Below are 23,726 nucleotides of genomic sequence, written 5' to 3'. Positions count from 1 at the left end.
TGAATATATTAACATGTAATTCAACCCAATTATTTTATACCTTGATGGATTGGTCTAGTTTGTAGACAATGACCTTTATGCTTAACCGTAGGTTGTGATCTTGATATGAATTGTGTTATATTGGTTCAATTGAATTGGTTATTGGTTGAATTAATATTATATGGTGTTTTATATCAATAATTACTAGATTAGGATGAATTATATCCTATCATGCTAGGTCTTGAGAAGTTAATCTAGGTTATGAAGTATGTTGTGAGTTTGACCTAAGTATCTTGTCTTAAGCTATAACCTAGTGATGAATTGTGATGTACTGCTTAATTTAGCCTTGTTATTATGTTTGTTATTGTTTTATGTTGAAAATACACACTCATTAGCTGTATATAAAGGGTTGATGGTAAGACATTGATTGAGATTTATGAAAGATACTTTGTAAGTCTTGTGATCCCTATTCTTTACTTCGAATATGGTTTATTGTGATTAAGTCATGATGTTGTATCGGAGTATGCCTTGTATTAGGATTGATAGGATTTGTAGGATGGTTAATGGAAATGTCTTGACTATTGTTTGTGAGTTGTTGTCTAAAATGTTAATGTCATAAAGATGGTGATTATTTACCAATGTGTCTTATTAAGAAAACATATGTAAATGTGCTATCTCACTTATATGAATTGTAATTAAAGGATTATACTCAGGCATTTTTTATTGAGCTATGATGATGATGATACAAGGGATAGACTTTATGACCTACATTAAGCTATGATGATTAATAAAGACATTAAAAACATTTCAAAAGGGACTCTATCTTAGGACCAAGTGAACTAGAGTGAATAGTGTCCTTCCCTCATAGAGAAGGTAGGATGACTAATGTACTCTTGAGATTGGAGACTATAATGCATGTAGCATAAAGATGGTCCCACCTATATCTCCTAGTTCGTGAACTATATTTCCCACCATCGGAATACTAGATAGTGGATCCACATAGTTTCTTTATTCATGTTTTGGTATTACCATGGAATACTAGCGTCCATGACGTGCATAAACTAGTTCAATGAGGTAGTGGCGTGCCTCAGCCTATTTTACAATCTTTTAGGCGTAAAATGATGAAAATTGCTGGAAAGGTGTCTAATACGCATTAGAGTTAGTTCATAGTCGAAGAATATGGGCACGAGTCCCCAAGGACCAACTAAGGGCCATTGAACAAGACCCTTGCATTTTGGGATCACAGGACTGTCCAAGGCAGAGCACACAGATGAGTGCCATCAATGGGGCGTCAATGAATACTATCTATGGTCATTTAACCAAAACTTTGGAAGGTTTATTTTTGCAACACTTTGAACTTAGCTATGGATGTGTAGCACGGAGGGAGCAGTGGGCGTCGATTGACTCACAATCTGTTTATCATGGTATCATCTATGAGGTTTATGTTTTTCTACACGTTTTGAGTTGTTTGATTTCATTAGTAGTCTTAGTTAGGAATTTAATTATGGATTAATGTAAGTCTAATTAAGTTATTTAACCACTTATCTAGAGTCCTAACCTAATTTGACTAACCTAAACTCTCATAATTCCCAAACCCAAAATTCTCTACCTTCTCGCTTCTTTCTCTCTCAAGTGAAGAACTCCCTTGAAGACCAAGATAGGGGAGGGTTTAAGGGCTTAAAAGGTTCAAGTTCCTCCATCAATGTTCATCAATCAGTAAGGTATGATATCTCTTTCACCTTTGAAACCTCTTTCCTCAAAGGTTTCCATCAATTGGTTTCAAAAGATGGCTTTTCAAGTGGGTTTTCATCCAATACGAAAGCTGTTATGAATTAATTTATTTATGATTTTTCTTGGATATTATGAATATATTAACATGTAATTTAACACAATTATTTTATACCTTGATGGATTGGTCTAGTTTGTAGAAAATGACCTTTACGCTAAACCCTAGGTTGTGATCTTGATATGAATTGTGTTATATTGGTTCAATTGAATTGGTTATTGGTTGAATTACTATTATATGGTGTTTTATATGAATTATGACTAGATTAGGATGAATTATAGTCCTATGATGCTAGGTATTAATAAGTTAATCTAGATTATGAAGTATGTTGTGAGTTTGTCCAAAGTATCTTGTCTAAAGCTATGAACTACTGATGAATTGTGATGTAGTGATTCAATTAGTCTTATTATTATGTTGGTTATAGTTTTATTTTGAAACTACACTCTAATTAGCTTTATATAAAGGGTTGGTGGTAAGTCATTGACAACGATTTATGAAGGATACTTTGTAAGTCTTGTGATCCCTTTTCGTTACTTCAAATATTGTTAATTGTGATTAAGTCATGATGTTGTATTGGAGTATGCCTTGTATTAGGATTGATAGGGTTTGTATGATGTTGAATTGAAATGTCTTAACTATGTTTTGTGAGGTTTTGTCTAAAACGTAAATGTCATAAAGATGGTGCTGATTTACCAATGTTCCTTATTAAGAAAAGATATGTAAATGTTCTATGTCACTTATATGAATTGTAATGAAAGGATTAAACTCAGGAAATTATTATTGAGCTATGATGATGATGATTATGATACTAGGGATAGAATTTATGACCTACATTAAGCTATGATGATTAATAAAGACATTAAAAATATTTCAAAAGGGACTCTAGCTTAGCACCAAGTGAACAAGAGTGAAGAGTATCCTTCCCACATAGGAAAGGTAGGATGATCAATGTACTCTTGGGATTGGAGACTATTATCCATGTAGCATAAAGAGGGTCCTGCCTATATCTTTTAGTTCATGATCTATATTTCCCACCATGGGAATACTAGATAGTGGATCCACGTTGCTTATTTATTCATGTTTTTTTACTACCTTGGCAAATAGATAGCCTTCCTTCGGTGTAGGGTTCCATGTCACCGGACTTCACATTATCTCATGTGGTATACGTGGGTTAAGGAAAGATATTCCCAAAAGGTAAAATTAATTAAAGTAATGAACTCTAACTAAGATAACCTAAGGGGTTTAGCTTAGTCTAGGTAGGGGTATGGGAAGCCAGCTAAACATTGCACTAGTTAGCCTTGAATGAAGTCTTAGGAGGAAGTTCTTATGGATGGATATTCTTATAATGGTACATTATATGTATATAATGATGAACTTGCATATTGTTGATAATATATGTGGATTGGTTTCACTTATGAATATCTGTTGGTCTACATTGTTAAAGTATTATGATATATACTCTTATCTGTTGATAATTGAGTATGCTTATTGGGATTTTCTTGGTCATTGCACTTGTTGATTTAATAGGGGTTCATGGGTAATTGACTTGCTTTGGTTATGTTATGATAAACTCTTATTCATACTTGTGACTATTGTATTAGTATGATAGGGTTGTTTGACTATATTTCCAATGATATGATATGCATGTTGACTTGACTACGCTTTGTATTGTTGGTCTTGTGAATGTACATGTCTATGACTTAAGGAATATGTCTTTTTTATTAGTATGGTCTTCTTGAAAGTGCATAAGGTTTTCAATGTAAATTGCATACCTTTATGAAATGTTTCTTCTCTTAGCATATTTCAAGATATGTGTGCATATGGTCTCATATTTAGTACAACTGATGTACTAACCAAATTTCTTCCTTTTCCCCAACATTTTAGATTCAGGTCATTGAAGGGCCTTTGGAGAAGAATTTGAAGAAGACTTGTAATTCTTAATCATCCAAGTTTGGTAGGTCCTCACTCTCCGAGGAAAATGCCACTATGAAGATATGAAGTTGTTTACTTTTAATACTCTTATATTTCTTTCATTTTCATTTGAGTACTAAACATTGTAAGACATATATGTGGTCTTACTGTATAGATGTAAGGGATAGGCCCAATTTGATATTCTCTTATTAGATGGTTGTGAGATGAGAAAACTATTTGAGACTATGTTATATCCTATATATCTATGTGAAATAAAAGTATCACACTAAGTAATCGTCCTATACGAAGGTTCTATGTATACTCGATATGTATATTATATGTATATAGGGGTCTATGAAAACCTCAATGTAGAAGAATGAAAAGTTTTTATGTATTTTTACCTATGAATGTAATATTGTAAGCTAAGACGTTAGTATTAGTCCTCAAAGAGGCCGACGATGCCGGTTACGTCTAGGGGGTGTGATATACCGTGGTTTCACGGTATAATTAATACTCTTTCCTTAAGTTTAGTGTGTCCGAAAGCCTTTTTTTTGCTAATTTTGATATAAGTTTCTCATTGTTTTGCAGGAAATCTGTCCAAAGCTGAATGCGGAGATTTTGAGCGAAAAATGCAGAAGAGACCACCTACGGAGCTTATGATGGTCCGTCGTGCCTGTGACAGTCCGTAGGTGGCAGCATAGAGAAGCTGCTGAAGGAAGATGGGGAAGTCTGACCAAGTGTGGAATTACGAAGATTGTGACGGTCTGTCATGGCTATGACGGTCCGTCCTGCAAGTTCGTCCTGAAGATCACAGAAGTGATCCCAGTACCCAGATTCCAAGAGTTGAAGTATTTTGAAACGTGACCCTCGACGGACCGTTGTGCCTATGACGGTTCGTCGCACTTGCCATCGAGGGGAATGAAGAAAGCAGCAGAAGAAATTGCACCAAGTATGGGACAACGGGGTCCACGACGGTCCGTTGTGTCCACGACGGTCCGTCGCATGGTCCGTCGACCCAGCCGCGTTTTGGTAGATTTCAGTTATTAGAATCCTTGTTTAATTAGGTTCTTATTTTTTAATAAATAGTTCGAAAAAACTCGTTTTTGAGGTTAGACTCTGTGAGATAAAACATCATATTATTAGACTTTGTGTTTTAGTGTTTGATTTTTAAAGATTCTTACAAGTTATTTTTGGTGATTAATCAAGCAAATTTTTGGACTTTATTCTTTCTCATTGAAGTAAGTACATGAATTCTTGTTTAACATATTTGAATATTCTTTTATGGCTATGAGGAACTAAACTCCATAACTAGGGTTGTGGGAACCATAGGCAAATAATGAGATAAACCCTAGCTAAAATAACAATTCTAGAATAGTGTCTTGCATGTATTAATAATTCTTTCGTATAGAAGTCTTTTAACGGATGATCAACGTTAGAACTCGCCTTAATGCTACTTGCCGGACAAAGGAGGTAGATAATAGGAAAAGAATTATTAACATAGATTTAGTGTATACTATCTAATAGGCTAGTATTGATTGGTACGAGGTAATAACTTAGTCAAATATCGAATATGATGCTTAATATGAGGTAAAGATAAGGGTTAGGAAAGCAACACACGCAGCCGGACCAAGGTGCGGAGTGAGACTTTCTAGATGCCGGACAAAGGATTTAGAAATACATAACCTATCACTTTGCATGCAAGATACTAGGAAAGAATTGTTATAGTTAGCATTATGAATTTATGAACCTGTGTGGAACACGTAAACCCTAGTTACTTTGATTAATTGATTAAAACCCAACATTAAAAGCTGTTAAGTGTCTCTTTCAAGTTCGTTAGTTATTTTTACTCATTAGGAAATACAAACCCCCCTTTTTATGCTTTTACTTTCTAAGGAAGTCATCAACCGAACAATAGTAATAACAAGTTGAAGTTATGTCTAGACTAATAATACTCGTGGGAACGATCCCAACCTCACTAGTTGGGTTATTTACTTGATGCGACCGCTTTACTTCTCATTTGAGAAGTAAGTTTGAGCGTATCAAATTTTGGTGCCGCTGCCGAGGAATTTATCTTTTAGATTAACTTGAACTTATTACTAAAGTTTAGTTGATATTTTCTTGATTTTACTCTGTTTTATTGTTTTTGATTTCATCTCAGAACTATCCTCCTTGTATGCCAAATACACGGAGAGGAAGAGAAACCTTGTTTCCCTACGATCACGAGCTAGAGCGTACACTGCGCAATATGAATCGAAACTTGGGAATAAATGATGAGGATCCAAACCAGAACATCCCAGATCCAGTGGATGTTCATGGTCAGATGTTACCCGACGCTCCGGGTGAACATCAGCAGAGGGGACAAAATCCCGTTCCACGGCCCCAAGCATACTACAGAGGGTATGATAACATAGCAGACTCGGATGGGCCACTTGTCTTGCCCCGTCTACCCACAGGCCATACTTTTGTGGTAACTATTAGCTTGATGCAAATGCTTACTGCCAGAGGTTTGTTTTCAGGGCTACATTCTGAGGATCCACATGCCCATATAGCTAAGGTAAAGGCAGTGTGTAAAAGTTGTGTGGGGAGGCCTGATTTGGATCTAGATGTAATAGGTCTCAGAGTGTTTCCTCTCTCACTGATGGGAGAGGCTGCTATGTGGTTTACTGAGTTCCCATACAACTCCATTTTCACATGGAACCAACTACGGGATGTCTTCTAAGCACGCTACTATCCGGTCTCCAAGAAATTAAACCACAAAGATAGGGTGAATAACTTTGTGGCACTACCAGGAGAGCCAGTTAGTCGTTCTTGGGATAGATTCACCTCATTCTTGAGAAGTGTCCCAAATCACCTTATTGAAGATGAGTCACTGAAGGAATACTTCTATCGAGGACAGGATGATAACAATAAAGCAGTGTTGGACACTATAGCAGGTGGATCTTATGGAGAATGCCCTTATTCTGAGATTGCTGAGAAATTAGAGAAAATCTCCCGTAACAAAAAAGCTTGGAGTACTAGGAAGTCCGATACAGGGAGAAACACCTTCGCAGTGGAGTCCACTCACAACCCAGCCACAGATGATATTCGTGAAGAAATGGCTCAGATGAGAACTGAGCTTGGGTTGGTACTAAAACATTTCACTGGGGGTGCAGAAAAGATTAATGCAGTCAACTACTTGGCTAAACCACCACCTCCAATCGATGAGTGTTATTTTGAGGAGGATTCCTATGCAGTAAATCCACAGATGGGGGGTTCCCGACAAAGTGCCTAAGGCTCTAATCAGGAGAATTAGCGCCAAGGTCAAGGGAGCCATGGTCGGAACTATGGTAACTACAATAGTGAGGGTCATTATGTCCGAGAAGGAAACTACAATCGCGACAACAACTCTAATAGGGGTAACTATGGTAATAGAAATGACAGGAATGGACCGTATGTTCCTCCTCAAAATCGTGAAGTTACTCCTAGAGATGGAAACTACAATCACACATGCAATATCGATTAAGCAAGTTGAGTTACAATTGGCCCAATTATCTGCAACTGTGAACACACGGTAACCGGGCACTTTTCCTAGCAACACTGTCCAAAATCTGAAAAATGATGGACATTGTATGGCAATTACTACTCGCGGTGGCAAGCAAACCATTGACCCACCTATGCCATCTAATAAGAATGAGGTGACAAAAGACACTGATAAAGTGGTAAATGTTGATGCTAATTTAGAGGATAACAGTGCAGAAGATGCTGAAGTGCCTAAAAAGGTAACTCTCATGCCTAGGCCACCACCCCCATTTCCTCAGAGATTAGTGAAAAAGACTGAGGATGGCAAATATCGGTGTTTTATAACAATGTTGAAGCAACTTTCTATCAATGTCCCTTTGGTAGAAGCTTTAGAACAAATGCCCGGTTACTCCAAGTTTATGAAAGATTTGGTCACAAAGAAAAGATCGGTTACTTTTGAGGATGATGATAGAATGCAACATTGTAGTACTATTGCTACAATATCTCTGGTCCAAAAGAAAGAAGATCTGGGTGCGTTCACTATTCCTTGTACAATCGGGCTATTACATTTTGCGAAGGCATTATGTGATCTGGGGGCAAGCATAAATTTCATGCCCCTCTCGATTTACAAGAAGTTGGGTTTGGGTGACCCAAAGCCCACTGCAATGCGGCTACTGATGGCTGATCGAACAGTAAAACGGCCCATAGGGATACTTCATGATGTGCTAGTAAAAGTGGAGTCATTCATCTTTCCGACCGATTTTGTTATTCTTGATTGTGAGGTTGATTTTGAAGTGCCTATTATCTTTGGGAGGCCATTCCTAGCTACGGGAAGAGCCTTAGTAGACATGGAAAAGGGGCAGATAAAATTTTGGTTGAACAGTGAGGAAGTGACCTTTAATATTTGTAGGTCAATGAGGCAGAGTGGTGAGCTCCAATCGGCATCCGCTATATCCTACAACATGGGTGAGACATTTGAGACACAAATAGAAGAACGTCTAGGTGTCGAAGCATTAGCGGCAGTGATAATAAACTTTGATAGCGATTGCATTGAAGAGTATGAGTCATTAGTTGCGGCTCTTGACCGAGGTGATGTTCGGTTTAAACCGAAGAAATTTTAGCTTGATATGAATAATCGCGAGTCCCCACCCGCTAAACCATCTATAGAGGAAGCTCCAAAAGTTGAATTAAAAGATATCCTACCTCATCTTAGGTATGAATTCTTAGGAAATGGTGACACTTTGCCGGTAATCATTGCATCAGACCTGGATGAACAACAGGTTCAGAGTTTGGTGAAAGTAGTAAAAAGGTTCAAAGAGCTATTGGGTGGACCATTGCGGACATTATTGGGATCCCTCCTGGTATTTGTTCTCATACAAAATCCAACTCATGCCTGATCATAAGACGAGTATTGATCACCAGAGTCGCTTGAATCCTCCTATGCAAGAGGTTGTGAGGAAGGAAATCATCAAGTGGTTGGATGCTGGAGTAATCTATTCAATCGCCGATAGTAGTTGGGTATGCCCGGTTGACTGTGTACCTAAGAAAGGGGGGATGACTATGGTCCCCAACGAAAAGAATGAACTTGTTCCAATGAGACCGTTTACTGGATGGAGGGTGTGTATGGATTACCATAAACTGAACTCATGGACTGAAAAAGACCATTTTCCTATGCCCTTCATGGATCAGATGTTTGATAGACTTGCCAGAAAAGGGTGGTATTATTTTCTTGATGGGTATTCGGGATATAATCAGATTTCTATTGCACCAGAAGATCAAGAGAAAACCACTTTCACTTTTCCATATGGGACTTTTGCGTTCAGAAAAATGTCGTTTGGGTTGTGCAATGCACCCGCAACCTTTCAGAGATGTATGATGTCAATATTTTCTAACATGGTGGAGGATACTATAGAGGTTTTTTTTATGGATGATTCTCTGTGGTTGGTGATTCATTCAAGCTGTGCTTGACCAATTTATCTGAGGTTCTTAAGAGATGTTAAGACTGCAATTTGGTACTAAACTGGGAAAAGTGTCATTTCATGGTGAAGGAGGGTATTGTGTTGGGTCATCGCATTTCAGAAAAGGGCATAGAGGTTGACCGAGCTAAAGTTGAGGTAATAGAGAGACTTCCCCCGCCGATCTCTGTGAAAGGTGTGAGAAGCTTTCTTGGGCATGCAGGTTTTATCGGAGATTCATCAAAGACTTTTCAAAGATTGCACACCCATTGTGCAAATTGCTGGAGAAAGAATGTAAATTTTGTTTTGATGAATCCTGTCTTAAAGCATTCGGTGAGCTAAAAGAAAAGTTAGTGTCTGCGCCTATCATTATTTCTCCGGATTGGAACAGTCCATTTGAGGTAATGTGCGATGCCAGTGGGGTCGCTCTTGGTGTAGTATTGGGACAGAGAAGAAACAAAATCCTTCACCCAATTTACTATGCTAGTAAAGCCCTAAATGAAGCCCAGAAGAACTACACAGTGATTGAGCAAGAACTCCTCGCAGTAGTCTTTGCTTTTGAGAAATTTCGCTCCTATTTGCTAGGTACTAGAGTTATAGTTCAAACTGACCATTCAGCATTGAGATATTTGATGGCGAAAAAGGATGCGAAACCAAGGCTGATTCATTGGGTATTACTGCTGCAAGAATTTGACTTTGAAGTGCTGGATAGAAAAGGGGCTAAAAATCAAGTTGCTGATCATTTGTCTCGTCTAGAGGATGAAGCTATGAGAGAGTTAGGGGATAAGACTGACATTGATGATACTTTCCCCGATGAACATGTATTGGCTGCTTCACAAGGCTTGATTCCATGGTTCACAGATTTTGCGAACTATCTGGCTAGTGATATTGTTCTATCAGACTTGTCCTTTCATCAAAGGAAAAAGTTCATGTACGATGTGAAGAAGTTCTTTTGGGATGAACCATACTTGTATAGGAGTTGTACCGACGGGCTTATTCGGCGTCGTGTGCCCGAATGTTAAATGTTGAATGTGTTTGAGGCATGCCATTCTTCACCTGTTGGTGGACATCACAGTGGTATCCGAACTGCTCACAAGATATTGCAATGTGGTTACTATTGGCCAACTCTTCATCAAGATGCTCATGGGTTTGCTAAAGCATGTGACAAATGTCAACGAGATGGTGGTATTTCAAGAAAGCAAGAGCTCCCTCTAAACCCCATTCTTGTGATTGAGTTATTTGATGTGTGGGGTATTGACTTTATGGGCCCTTTCGTGAGTTCTCATGGGATGAAGTACATTCTTGTAGCAGTTGATTATGTATCTAAATGGGTCGAAGCCATAACCCTCGCAAACAATGAAGGGAAGAGTGTCACTGAATTCTTGAAAAAGAATATATTCTCCCTTTTTGGCACTCCAAGGGCCATTATTAGTGATGGGGGCTCCCACTTCTGCAACAGATTGTTCAAGGGGTTATTGGAGAAATACGGTGTTCGCCATAATGTGGCCACTCCTTACCACCCTCAAACTAGTTGGCAAGTTGAAGTCTTGAATCTGGAGATCAAACAGATATTGTCCAAAACAGTAAATGCTAGTAGAACGGATTGGTCAAGGAGGCTTGATGATGCTCTTTGGGCCTACCAAATAGCTTATAAGTTTCCCATAGGTATGTCTCCATACCAACTTGTATATGGGAAAGCTTGTCATCTTCCGGTTGAGTTAGAGCCTAAAGCCATGTGGGCTATGAAAAAGTTAAAAATGGATTGGAGCGAAGCTGCAGAGCAACGGTTAAATGGGTTGAATGAACTTGATGAATTTCATTTGAAAGCCTATGAAAGCTCAGCCCTATATAAAGAAAAGATGAAGAAGTATCATGAAAACAAAATTGAAAAACGAGAGTTTATGGTCGGGGATTTGGTGCTTCTATTCAATTCAAGATTGCGCTTGTTTCTAGGAAAACTCAAGTCAAAATGGACTGGTCCTTACACGGTTACCCAACTATTCCCTCATGGAGCAGTTGAGTTGGAAACTAAGGAGGGTGTGCGGTTCAAGGTGAATTGACAGCGCATAAAAATCTATCTCGGGCATGCTAAATCAGCGAATGAAGTGATCGAGGCATACCATCTTGATGAAGTCTGAGTAATCAAGTGGCCCCAGTCGTGCCGCGACCTTAAATCAGCCGCTTGTTGGGAGGAAACCCAAAACATATCGTCTTTTTAATAATGGTCGGATTTTTCTATTAATGGGTTTTAAATTTGGAGGCACATCACCAGGAAATTCCGTAGAAAACTACTTCGCAGCAGCCACTGACGGATACATCGACGGACCATTGCGCATGCGACGGACCGTCGTATGCATCCGTCACACTAGGTACGTTTTTCTGTCATTTTGAAATTAGGGCACACACGACGGAACCTACGACGGGTCGTCCAAAGAGCGACGGGCCGTCGTCAGGGAACCGTCGCGTGATTAATGAATTCTTCCCGACCTGACCCGGCTGGACCCTTTTCAAAATTAGACCGTTTATACTCCCCACCCCTCCATATTTCACCCCATTACTTCCTTATTCCCCTCATCTCCCCCTCTTTTAAACATCCACACTTCCACTCACTGATCATTGCTCCCAAAATCCTCCTAAGCCTTATACTTATCATCCACTAGTCGGTGCTGCTGCTGTAGGTGTCTACCTTGCCAACTAAATCATTCTCCATTTGTTTTTCTCCATTTCCAAGGTATGTGTCTCTAAATTTATACTCATTTACCTTGCATTTTGGTTTTGTAGTTAGTATTAGCTTAGTTCTTAGTCGTCCACTGTTTCCTCTATATGATTATGTCTAAACTTAGGCTTAAAATGTTCGTATGTGCCATGTTGATAACCCTAGGCATAGGTGATTTTGCATTGGTAGTTTCCTAGGTCGTTGGGATAGACACATATAGGTCCACAACACTACAAGACCATGTGGGTTCATCGGGGATGCATAGGGTACCCCTAGTTCTAACACTGCTACTCAGAACGAGACCCCGATGACGGACCGTAGCACACACGACGGACCGTCGTAGGGTCCGTTGCACAAGCCCTAGCACCCCTGCCGAACGACGCCTGTGACGGACCATTGTCTTCATGACAGTCCGTCCTTCACAACCATTCTGGTTGTCAGAGACCCTATTTATAAGGGTGTCTCAAAACTTTCTAAGTGTCCTACGATGGACCGTCATACCCACGACGGTCAGTACTGCACGACCGTCATGATGGTCAGAGACCCCTCTCATAAGGGTCTCCCAACATTTTCTAAGTGTCCTACGACGGACTCTTACGATGGACCGTCGTACCAACGACAGTCCGTCCTGCTTGACCATCATAATGGTCAGAGACCCCTCCTTTAGAGATCTTTATATATACGTAGACTAAGTACAACACGACGGACCTCATGACGGTCCGTCATATCCACGATGAGCCATCATCTAGCCCGTCGTGTGATACAGTTTCACTATCACTAACACACTATTCGAAATGTTTTATGTCGTATGGGCTTGCCTATCTTGTTTGACACTATTCGTACTAATAGTGATCCTTTGCAGGTACTATCTACTATAGCACCCAAGCAAGACAGAACCTACGCACGCGGACGATCCAAGTCTGTTGCCCCATCTGCACGCTTGATCATCGGCTCTGATGATGAGTGGGACCCTGAATATGTGCTCGTAGGTACTTCCGCACCTTCCCGTGCTGCACGTGCCCCAGTGCCACACCCAAGACAGTGGCGTCCGGCGTAGTCACTGCCTCCCAGTCTGATGAGGAGCGCACACTGACCGGCACACAACCTGTGTCAGCCACAAATGAGGAAGGAGCGTCTGGCTCCTTAGGAGTATCCTGGTCTGAGGAAGCTTCAGGCTCTGCTGAGGTTCCCGCACCCGCCACTGCTGCAGCGTCGCCTCGTCTGATGAGGCTGACAGTTCAGACTCTACATCCGGCGCACCAGCCCAGGTCCCCACCCCAGCCTCTGACCAGCCAAACCGGTGGTGTGTCGAAGGCCAATTTCAAGTTTAATCCGACGCCAAATTCCTGATTGATAAAGGAGTAATGACTCGGACACTCACCTTGGAGCGGCGGGTACTTACAGGGAGTCTCCCATCGATGCCGGAGATCCACAACCTATTCAACAGGCATTGCTTAGAGTGGACAGCCCGTCCCTTGGGACGATACAGCAAGGAAGTGGTCCGAGTGTTCTACGCATCCTATATAGCGACTCTCTGATCACAGATCGATAGGCGGGCTGCTCCCGCTAAACAGACCCCACTGGAGCAGGTTTGAGTCCGGGGCGTGCAGGTTGACATTTCCCTGCAAGCTATCCGCCGGTTCCTATACGGCGAGAGTGCAGATGCTACGCGGACTTCCCACACTACCGAGTTTGACTATTGCTGGCAGATAGTGAAGGATGGCCAATTGTTGCGCGAGCAGGCACTGAGAGAGACCACCAAGAGGTGGATGGCCCTGCACCTATCAGTCGATGGAGAGGGTGAAGTTTGGGTCACCGAGCCGAAGGGGGACATCAAGAAGGCCAACCTCACGTTCGTCACAAAGTTCTTGTGGCTGCTCGTCCGTCACTGCCTTTCCCCCACAGCTGCTGATAACATCGTCACCTGGGATCGAGCAGTGTTGATAGCGGCGATGATAGCCGGATTCGAGGTCGACTTCGCATGGCTTCTCCAGGCAGTCATGCACGAGAGGGCATTCAGGGTCACTACTACCTACCCCTTCTCGTGTATGATTTTTTCCCCTTGCAGGATCATAGATATGCCCATATGGCACATAGATCAGTTGAACACCCCGCAGGGCACCGTTGACGTTGGCCTCATCAAAGACGAGGCCAATGAGTTGGCCCCACGTAGAGGGCCCCGTCCAGAGCTACCACCACTTGCTGATGATCTTGCGGATAAGGTGGCCCAGGCCCGCACCGCTACACAGGCGTCCACTGACACTACCCCCGTCGAGTCTATCCCGAGAAGTAGCCCAGTCCCGAGCTCCTCTTGCACAGCCCCTCTACTGACACTGGTCCCGCTTGCTAGGGTCCAAAAACATGAGGCACAAATGGCCACTCTTCTGCATCATATCCAGTCGTGGATGCAGAAGTCAATTATTGATCTAAGGCGCGTATAGAGAGGAAGATGCAGTAGTTTACCGAACGGAAGATTGCTGAGGTTAGCCAGCGCCTAGATGCATTTGAGTTGAGAGTGTTAGCCCGCCCAGCCCCTCCGGTAGATGTGTCGACTCTTCAGTCTGCAGTCGACTGTCTTCGTGCAGACATCGACACGATCCCAGAGGCGAGAGTGCTAGAGCCTTTCGAGCCTGCTGAGGACACTGTATTGGCGGCCCTGTTTGCTACTTCAGAAATTCACCCACCTTCCCCTCGAGAGAGTGCCAAGAGGCGTAGGGGTCGATCAGAGGATGAGGCGCGAGCAAGGAAGAAGGAGCGCCGAGAGATGGAGGCCGCGAGGAGAGACTCACTTGCTGAGGCGGAGGCACACCAAATGAGAGCATCGTAGATAGCGGCTAGGGAGTCTAGCTCCCGCACTGTAGAGACAGCAGGAGGCACTACTGATGGTGAGGTTGTTGCTGAGGACATCACTGAGGGTGTCGAGATTGCTGAGGACACCACTGAGGGTGTCCAGATTGCAGAGGATGTGGGTCCTGCGAAACAGTACCCACCATCTTGCTGATCGACAGCGCTATTCGCCACAGGTTTGCTTTACCTACCCCTCTAATCTTTAGATTTTTTTTATGCATTGGGGACAATTGCATGCTTTTTTTGTTGGGGGTGGGGTAAATGGAAAGTGAGTGTTAGGGTGAAGTCTAAGTAGCCTAACTCACTATCCTCTTTTGGGGTTTTCTTGCCTGTGTTCTTTTTCCCCAAAAGACTGATTAATTTTTTTGTTGAATCGGCACGTTATATCTTTTGTACATAGTTTAACTCTGAAGCATGATGGCTAAAATGATATCCTGATAAAACTGGAAAATTTTGCATGACTAGGCGTAGTAACTGATAATTGTGTGTCTCTAAACATGAAATAGAGTTACACCATTTCATTACCCTAAATCTTCAAGTCAAACTAGGTTTCTGATAATCTGGTATAGTGATGAGATGTCAAGTGAGTGTGAGGAAAGTTGAATAGTCCACTACTGGTACTGAGCTAGAACTTGCCTGGTTAGGCCTGCTAAAAGTAGGCTGTAAAAGACAATTAGGAAAGGATCATAGGCGTTTATTCAAGATAGCCCATTTCTAGCCTAAATAAAAGAAACCAAATGAAAGTTATCCTTCTCTGATCCAAATAATTTGAGCTTAAAATTAGACCTTTCTTTTTCACCGCAACTGATCTTTTCTGGGAACAACATGTTGGCCCTGGTCCCTCCTTGGACATGTGCACCTCAGCTTATGCCAAAAGCATAAGTTGAGGGTGGCTAATGCATAAACAACCTTCGTTATGGCCCTGACCCGACTTTGGGTATTGTGTACCTTGACTCATTGCAAAGCCAAGAGTTGAGGGTGGTTGTTTTGAGGAATGCTCTAGAAAGTGGGGTTGAAAGAACAAAGAGAGAGAAAGAACAAAAGTAAAGTTACTCAAGAACTCATTGAAATAAAAGGAAAGAAAAAGAGAAATATTCAAGAATTACAAACAAGAAAAGAAGTTACTTACACAAATGAAGAAAGAAGGGAAATAGCAAGGTGAAAGAATAGGAGAAACTGGGCGAGATAAAGTGATAGAAAGTGGAAGGTTTAGCCTATATGTCAAGGAGGTCAAAAAGTCACTAAAGTATACCTAAATATACCCTACCTAACTCTGAGCCTACGTTACAAGCTAAAAAAGTCCTATCGTGATCCTAAGGGTTGTATAGAGAACTTAAGGCAGTGAAAATAAGGGCAAGCTTATGGCAATAGGTATGAATAAGTGTGACTTTGTTCTGAGAGCAAGTGTTGAAATGTAATCCTTATACTCAAACTGAAATCATTGTGTGAAAAATGAGGATTTTGTTCTAAAGTGAGGACACTAGTTGCAATACCGGAATTGTTAGCACCTCGGTGAGAAATTGAAGAGGATAGGTGTAAGTGCATGATAAGTCTGTGTCATGTTCGAATCCCACAAAATTCAAGCCTAATAGTGATAGCATGCATAGATTTGATGAGATTAATCGGGATTGATAGCCAAGTGATTGCAAAGGATAAAACATGAATACTATTGTACAAAGATCGTGTAGTGAGTCATAGTGCGTCGCTTGAGGACAAACAACGAATTTAAGTTGAGGGTGTTGATATACCGTGGTTTCACGATATAATTAATACTTTTTACTTAAGTTTAGTGTGTCCGAAAGCCTTTTTTGTGCTAAGTTTGATATAAGTTTGTCTTTGTTTTACAGGAAATCTGTCCAAAGCTGAATGCGGAGATTTTGAGCAAAAAATGCAGAAGAGACCACCTACGGAGCTTATGATGGTCCGTCATGCCTGTGACGGTCCGTAGGTGGCAGCGTAGAGAAGCTGCTGAAGGAAGATGGGGAAGTCTGACCAAGTGTGGGATTACGAAGATTGTGACGGTCCGTCATGGCTACGACGGTCCGTCCTGCAGGTTCGTCGTGAAGATCAGAGAAGTGATCCCAGTACCCAGATTCCAAGAGTTGAGTATTTTGAAAGGTGACCCTCGACGGACCGTTGTGCCTATGACGGTCCGTCGCACTTGCCGTCGAGGGGAATGAAGAAAGCACTAGAAGAAATTGCACTAAGTATGGGACGACGGAGTCCACGACGGTCCGTTGTGTCCACGACGGTCCGTCGCGTGGTCCGTCGACCCAGCCGCGTTTTGGCAGATTTCCAGTTATTAGAATCCTTGTTTAATTAGGTTTTTATTTTTTTATAAATAGTTCGAAAAACCTCATTTTTGAGGTTAGACTCTGTGAGATAAAACATCATATTATTAGAGTTTGTGTTTTAGTGTTTCATTTTTAGAGATTCTTACAAGTGATTTTTGGTGATTAATCAAGAAAATTTTCAGACTTTATTCTTTCTCATTGAAGTAAGTACATGACTTCTTATTTAACATATTTGAATATTGTTTTTATGGCTATGAGGAACTAAACTCCATAACTAGGGTTGTGGGAACCACATGCATATAATGAGATAAACTCTAGCTAAAATAACAATTCTAGAATAATGTCTTGCATGTATTAATAATTCTTTCGCTTAGAAGTCTTTTTAACGGATGATCAACGTTAGAACTCGCCTTAATGCTACTTGCCGGACCAAGGAGGTCGATAATAGGAAAAGAATTATTAACATAGATTTAGTGTATACAATCTAATAGGCTAGTATTGATTGGTACGAGGTAATAACTTAGTCAAATATCGAATACGATGCTTAATATGAGGTAAAGATAAGGGTTAGGAAAGCAACACACGCAGCCGGACCAAAGTGCGGAGTGAGGTTTTCTATATGTCGTACCAAGGATTTAGAAATACATAACTTATCACTTTGCATGCAAGATACTTGGAAAGAATTGTTATAGTTAGAATTATCAAGTTATGAACCTGTGGGGAACACGTTAACCCTAGTTACTTTGATTAATTGATTAAAACCCAACATTAAAAGCTGTTAAGTGTCTCTTTCAAGTTCGTTAGTTATTTTTACTCATTAGGAAATACAAACCCCCTTTTTAATGCTTTAACTTTCTAAGGAAGTCATCAACCGAACAATAGTAATAACAATTTGAAGTTAAGTCTAGACTATTTTCCTCGTGGGAACGATCCAAACCTCACTAGTAGGGTTATTTACTTGACGCGACCGCTTTACTTCTCATTTGAGAAGTAAGTTTGAGCGTATCAGGGTGCTCCCTTGAGTGACATACTTGGTATCAGAGCATGAGGTTAAATATTTTAGATTCGATGTCTCTCAACCATGTCTATGTAGTTTCATACTTATAATTGTGAAGAGCACCAAACTTATGGATAGGCTATGAGATTAATAAGAAACACTCACTTTCTTGAAAGTCCAATATCGTTACTCTAGTGTTTAGATCTATGTGCTTTTAACATTTAATCCTCTTATTTTGATTATAGGAAATGAATATTCAAAGGATCGCGACACGAAGACTTGAAGAAGAGATTGCAAATGCGGGAGTTCCTCTCCGTGGTGATCAAGTTCCTCCTCTTGAAGAAGATGTTAATGATGACCAAGGTCCTGTTGATCCTCCTTTGACAAATGGTGCCACAAGATTTGATTTTTTCCAAATGGACATAGCTATTTCTACCCTAGCATAAGCCACCACTATTCAAACTCAATCCATGACGGCCCAAGCTAATCGGGAGGTTGTACCCCGAGCAAATCAACAAATTACTACCATGGCCTCCTGTCTAAGGGATTTCACTAGGATGCATCTCCATACTTTTTATGGGTCCAAGGTTAATGAAGATCCCCATAAGTTCATTGATAAAATCTACAAGAACCTCTATTAGATGGTGTTGACTACTAGTGAGAAGCCCGAGTTAGTCACCTACCAACTCAAAGGTGTGGCCCAAACTTGGTATGTCCATTTGAGAGAGAATAGTCCATTAAGGGGTGGACTAGGATGTGTTTAAGAAGGATTTTCTTGATAGATTCTTGTATAGGGAGAAGCGGGAAACTAAAGTGGTGGATTTCATAAACTTTCGTCAAGGAGGTATTAGTGTGCTTGAATACTTCTTGAAATTCACTCAATTGTCAAAATATGCTTCTTCTTTGGAATTCAACCCTAGAGATGAAATGAACTTCTTTGTGATAGGAGTGTCGGATTACATGCAAAAGGAATGTTATTCGGCTTTGCTACATGACAACATCTACATTTCTCGTCTCATGGTTCACGCTCAACAAGTGGAAGGGAAATATCTAAGAGAAGGAGTAGAGATGCCAAGAGGGAATGTTCTTTTGATGGTGGTTTTTCAAAGGGTAGGCTTGAGATACAAGACAAGCCTAGGTTTAAGAAAAGGGTTTCTAATAAAGTTCGTTCCAAGTTCACTAAGAATAGGGATGATAAGGTGTCTAACCCTAAGCCAAAAAAGGAAATGGATACTAGTTCACCAACGAAAAAGCCAACTGGTGGAATGTATTGAAAGAAACACTATGCGGATTGTATGAACGGAATAGACAATTATTTTAGTTATGGTATAAGTGCACACAAGGTTCGAGATTACCCAAATGTGAAGGGGAAAGACAAGGATAGAGGACAAATAAATTATTCTAATGATGATTCAAAGTAGAATCGCTTTTATGCTCTCCACTCAATGAGTGAACAAGAGACTTCCCTCAACGTGGTGACCGGTATGTTGAAAGTCTTTTACATTGATGTATATGCTTTACTTGATCCAGGCACTACATTATCATTTGTTAATCCTCTAGTAGCTAAAAAGTTTGGCATTTTTCCCAATATTTTACATGAACCTTTTATAGTGTGTACCTTTGTGGATGAGTCGGTTGTAGCAAAAAGGGTGTACAAAAATTTTCCTATAATATTACCCAATTGAGTTTCTTATGTTAAAGAAGTAGAACCAGATATGCTTTGTCTTGATTCCATTTTAGGTTTTAATTTGTTGCATGCTTGCTTTTATTTTATAGATTGTAGAACAATGGTGGTGAAGTTTAATTTTTCAAATGAGCCCGTTTTACAGTGGAAGGGAGTAAATTCTATTCCTAAAGTTCATATCATCTCTTTTTTGAAGGATTGCAAACTAATCTCTAAAGGGTGTTTATACCATATAGTAAGAGTCCAAGATTTCAACTCTTAAATTCCTTTAATTGAGTCGATCCCCGTAGTGAGGAAATTTCTGGAGGTCTATCCTAATGAACTTCCTAGTATTCCTCCCAAACGGGAAATTGATTTTGGCATCGACTTGTTACCGTATACGAATCCCATTTCAATTCCTCCTTAATGGATTGCTACGTCTGAATTGAAAGAGTTGAAGGACAACTCATGATTTACTAGACAAAGTCTTCATTATACCTAGTATTTCTCGATGGGGTGCTTCGGTATTGTTTATGAAGAAGAAGGATTGTTCCCCTAGAATGTCTATCGATTATTGCCAACTTAATAAAGTCACTATTAAGAAAAAGTATTCTCTCCCTCGTATTGAAGACTTGTTTGATCAACTCCAAGGGGCAAGCTACTCTTCTAAGATTGACTTGAGATCAGGGTATCACCAACTTAGGGTGAGAGGTGAGGATATATCAAAAACAGAATTTTGGACTTTATGTTCTTTATGAGTTTTTAGTAATGTCCTTTGATCGCCGGAGGAATTTGTAGGTATCATCAATAGTGTATTTAGAAGTTACCTAGATTCATTTGTGATTGTCTTCATTAACGATATCTTGGTATATTTTTAAAAAATGGGGGTGATCACATGAACCTTATGAGGGTGATGTTACAAGTGCTTAAGGGGAATCAATTATTTGCAAATATACCAAATGTGAGTTTTGGTTTAGGTGGTGGAGTTTCTTGGTCATATCATCTCTAGTGAGGGAGTTGAGGTTGATCCAAGGAAAACTGAGGCGGTGAAAAATTTGCCTGGACCATTGACTTGAATCGACATTAGGAGTTTATTAGGTCTAGCACGTTATTATCGAATGTTTTTGATGGTTTTGCGTCCATTAAATCTCCCTTGAACTTTGCCGAAGGGTACAAAGGGCTTCATTATATATTGTAATGTATCCCGAATGTGTTTAGGGTGTGTGCTTATGCAACATTGGAAAATAATAGCCTGTGCTTCTAGGAAACATAAAGGTGCATGAGAAAAATTATCCAACTCATGATCTTGAGTTAACGGTCATGGTATTTTCTTTGAAAATATGGAGGATTTACTTGTATCGTGTCCATGTTGATGTGTATATCAACCATATGAGTCTCCAATATTTGTTTACTCAAAAGTATTTAAATCTTTGACAAAGTAGGTGGTTGGAATTGTTGAAATACTACGACAAAAGTGTCCTCTATCACCCTTGAAAGGACAATATGGTTGTGGATTCTCTAAGCCGCATGACCATTGGTAGTGTGTCTTATATAGAGGAAGCCAAGAAAGACCTAGTGAAAGATTTTCAGAGGTTAGCTAGGTTTGTTGTGAGGTTGAATGATTCTCGGAATGGTGATTTTAAGGTTCATCATAACTCCGAGTCATCCTTGGTAGTTGAGATGAAGTCCAAACAACACCTTGATCAACCATTGATGGAGCTGAAGGAATCAGTTTTAGGTAAGCTTAATGTGTTATTCTTTAGGGAGGATGATGTCTTGAGGTATGAAGGAAGGTTGTGTATTCCAAATGTAGATGATTTGAGGAACCAGATCCTTGAGAAAGCTCAAGGGTCCCATTTCTCCATTCATCCGGGATCGACAAAAATGTACCATAACCATATGGAAGTATTTTTGTGGGAAGGTTTGGTAAAGGACAAACGGAATTTGTTGCTAAGTGTCCAAATCAGAATCAAGTGAAAATCGAACACCAAAAGTCGGTTGGCTTACTACAAGAAATTCAAGTTCCTACTTGGAAGTGGGAATACATCAATATGGATTTTGTGGTAGGTTGCCTGGGGCACAAAAGCAATGACTCTATATGGGTGGTTATTGATAGGTTGATAAAATCCAATCATTTAATTCCCATCAAGTCTACCTTTTCAGCAGAAAATTATGCAAGGATCTTCATAGATGAGATTGTGTGTCACCATGGAATTCTGTTATCCATCATATCAGATTGGAGTGCACAATTCACATCTAGGTTTTGGAGGTCATTCCAAGAGAGGTTGGGTACTAAGGTGAAACTAAGCACCACTTTTCATCCCCAAATGGATGGCCAAGGAGAGCGTACTATTCAAACCCATAAAGATATGCTTAGATATTGTAACATTAATTTCAAAGGGAATTGGGATAAGCACTTGCATTTGGTGGAGTTTGCTTACAATAATAGTTTCAATTAATCCATATCCATGGCTCCTTGTGAAGCCTTGTATGGTAGGAGGTTTTGGTCTCCTATTGGATTGTTTGAAGTAGGTAAGTCTTCAGTTTTGGATCCTTATTTGATTAATAAGACTTTAGAGAAATTTCATGTCTTAAGGAACCTCACGCAAACAGCCCATAGTCGTCATAAGTATTATTCCAATCATAGGAGAAGGGATTTACAGTTTGAAAAAGGCTATAACGTGTACTTGAAAATTTTGCCTATGAAGGGGGTTGTTTGATTTGGAAAGAAAGGGAAGCTGAGTCCTAGTTATGTGGGTCCCTATGAAATCTTTCAAAGGATTGGTAAGGTTTCCTATGAATTAAAAATCCTTAGTGAATTGACTTCGGTTCATCCGGTTTTTTATGTTTCTATGCTGGAAAAGTGAATCAGTGATCCCGAGTCTATTCTTCCTATTGAGGCTCTTGGTGTGAAGGAGATAAACTCTCTTCTGAGGAGGTTCCAATTCCAATCCTTGATAGGAAAATATATAAATTTAGGAACAAAGAGGTGGCTTCCGTAAAGGTGTTTTGTAATAATTACTTAGTTAAGGGTGCGATGTGGTAGGCCGAGGCCGTCATGAAGTTCTGTTACCCTCATTTTTTTGATAACTAAGGTAAGTTATTCTTGTTAATAATGAAATTAATAACTAAAAATTAAGTTTCTTGATTTTTGTTAAAGTTTTGCAAAAAATACAATGTGCATTTTTTTGTTGTTACAATGAAGTTACATAAAACATGTCTATTTAACTTGAAAATTGGCAATGTTACTCTTTGGATTGTTTTTACTTATGTTGTGCATATTTGTATGGTTATTATTTATGAAATGATATGAAGCATGATGGGACGCAACCTAAACATTCCACTAGTTAGCCTTGAATGAAGTCTTAGGAGGAAGTTCTTATGGATGGATATGCTTATAATGGTACATGATATGTATATGATTAACTTACATATTGTTAATTCTATATGTTGATTGGTTTCACTTATGAATATGTATTGGTTTACATTGTTAAAGTTTGATGATATGTACTCTTAAATGCCATGCTATGTGAAGTGGGATGTTGGTCATGATTATTGTTGGGTTACTTGATTGAGTAAGATTATGAGACTTTCCTTGGTCATTGCACTTATTGATTTAATAGGGGTTCATGGGTAATAGTCTTTCTTTGGTTATGTTATGATAGACTCTTATTCATACTTGTGACTAATGTATTAGTATGATAGGGTTGTTTGACTATATGTCCAATGATATGATATGCATTTTGACTTGAATACGCTTTGTATTGTTGGTCTTGTGAATGTACATGTCTATGACTTAAGGAATATGTCTTTTTTATTACTATGGTCTTCTTGAAAGTGCCTAAGTTTTTCAATGTAAATTGCATACCTTTATGAAATGTTTCTTCTCTTAGCATGACTCAAGATATGTGTGCATATGGTCTCATGTTTAGTAGAACTGATGAAGTTGTTCAAGTTTTATCACTCTTAGGTACTTTCCTTTTATATGAGTACTAACGTCATATAGCCTATATGTGGATTTATTATATTGATATATGTGCTAGGCCCAAATTGTTATACTCTTGTTAGATGGTTATGAGA

General features: G+C 39.9%; 1 pseudogene; it reads left to right on the top strand.

The window, feature by feature from the left end:
* The first annotated feature begins 7,329 nt into the window (after positions 1-7,329).
* On the top strand, positions 7,330-14,286 carry LOC138348703 (uncharacterized; annotated as a pseudogene).
* Positions 14,287-23,726: the final 9,440 nt, after the last annotated feature.

The sequence above is a fragment of the Solanum lycopersicum genome, chromosome 5, assembly GCF_036512215.1.
Source record: "Solanum lycopersicum chromosome 5, SLM_r2.1".
NCBI lineage: Eukaryota > Viridiplantae > Streptophyta > Magnoliopsida > Solanales > Solanaceae > Solanum > Solanum lycopersicum.
The sequence above is the reverse complement of the archived record's forward strand: the minus strand, read 5'-3'. Positions and strand labels throughout refer to the sequence as shown.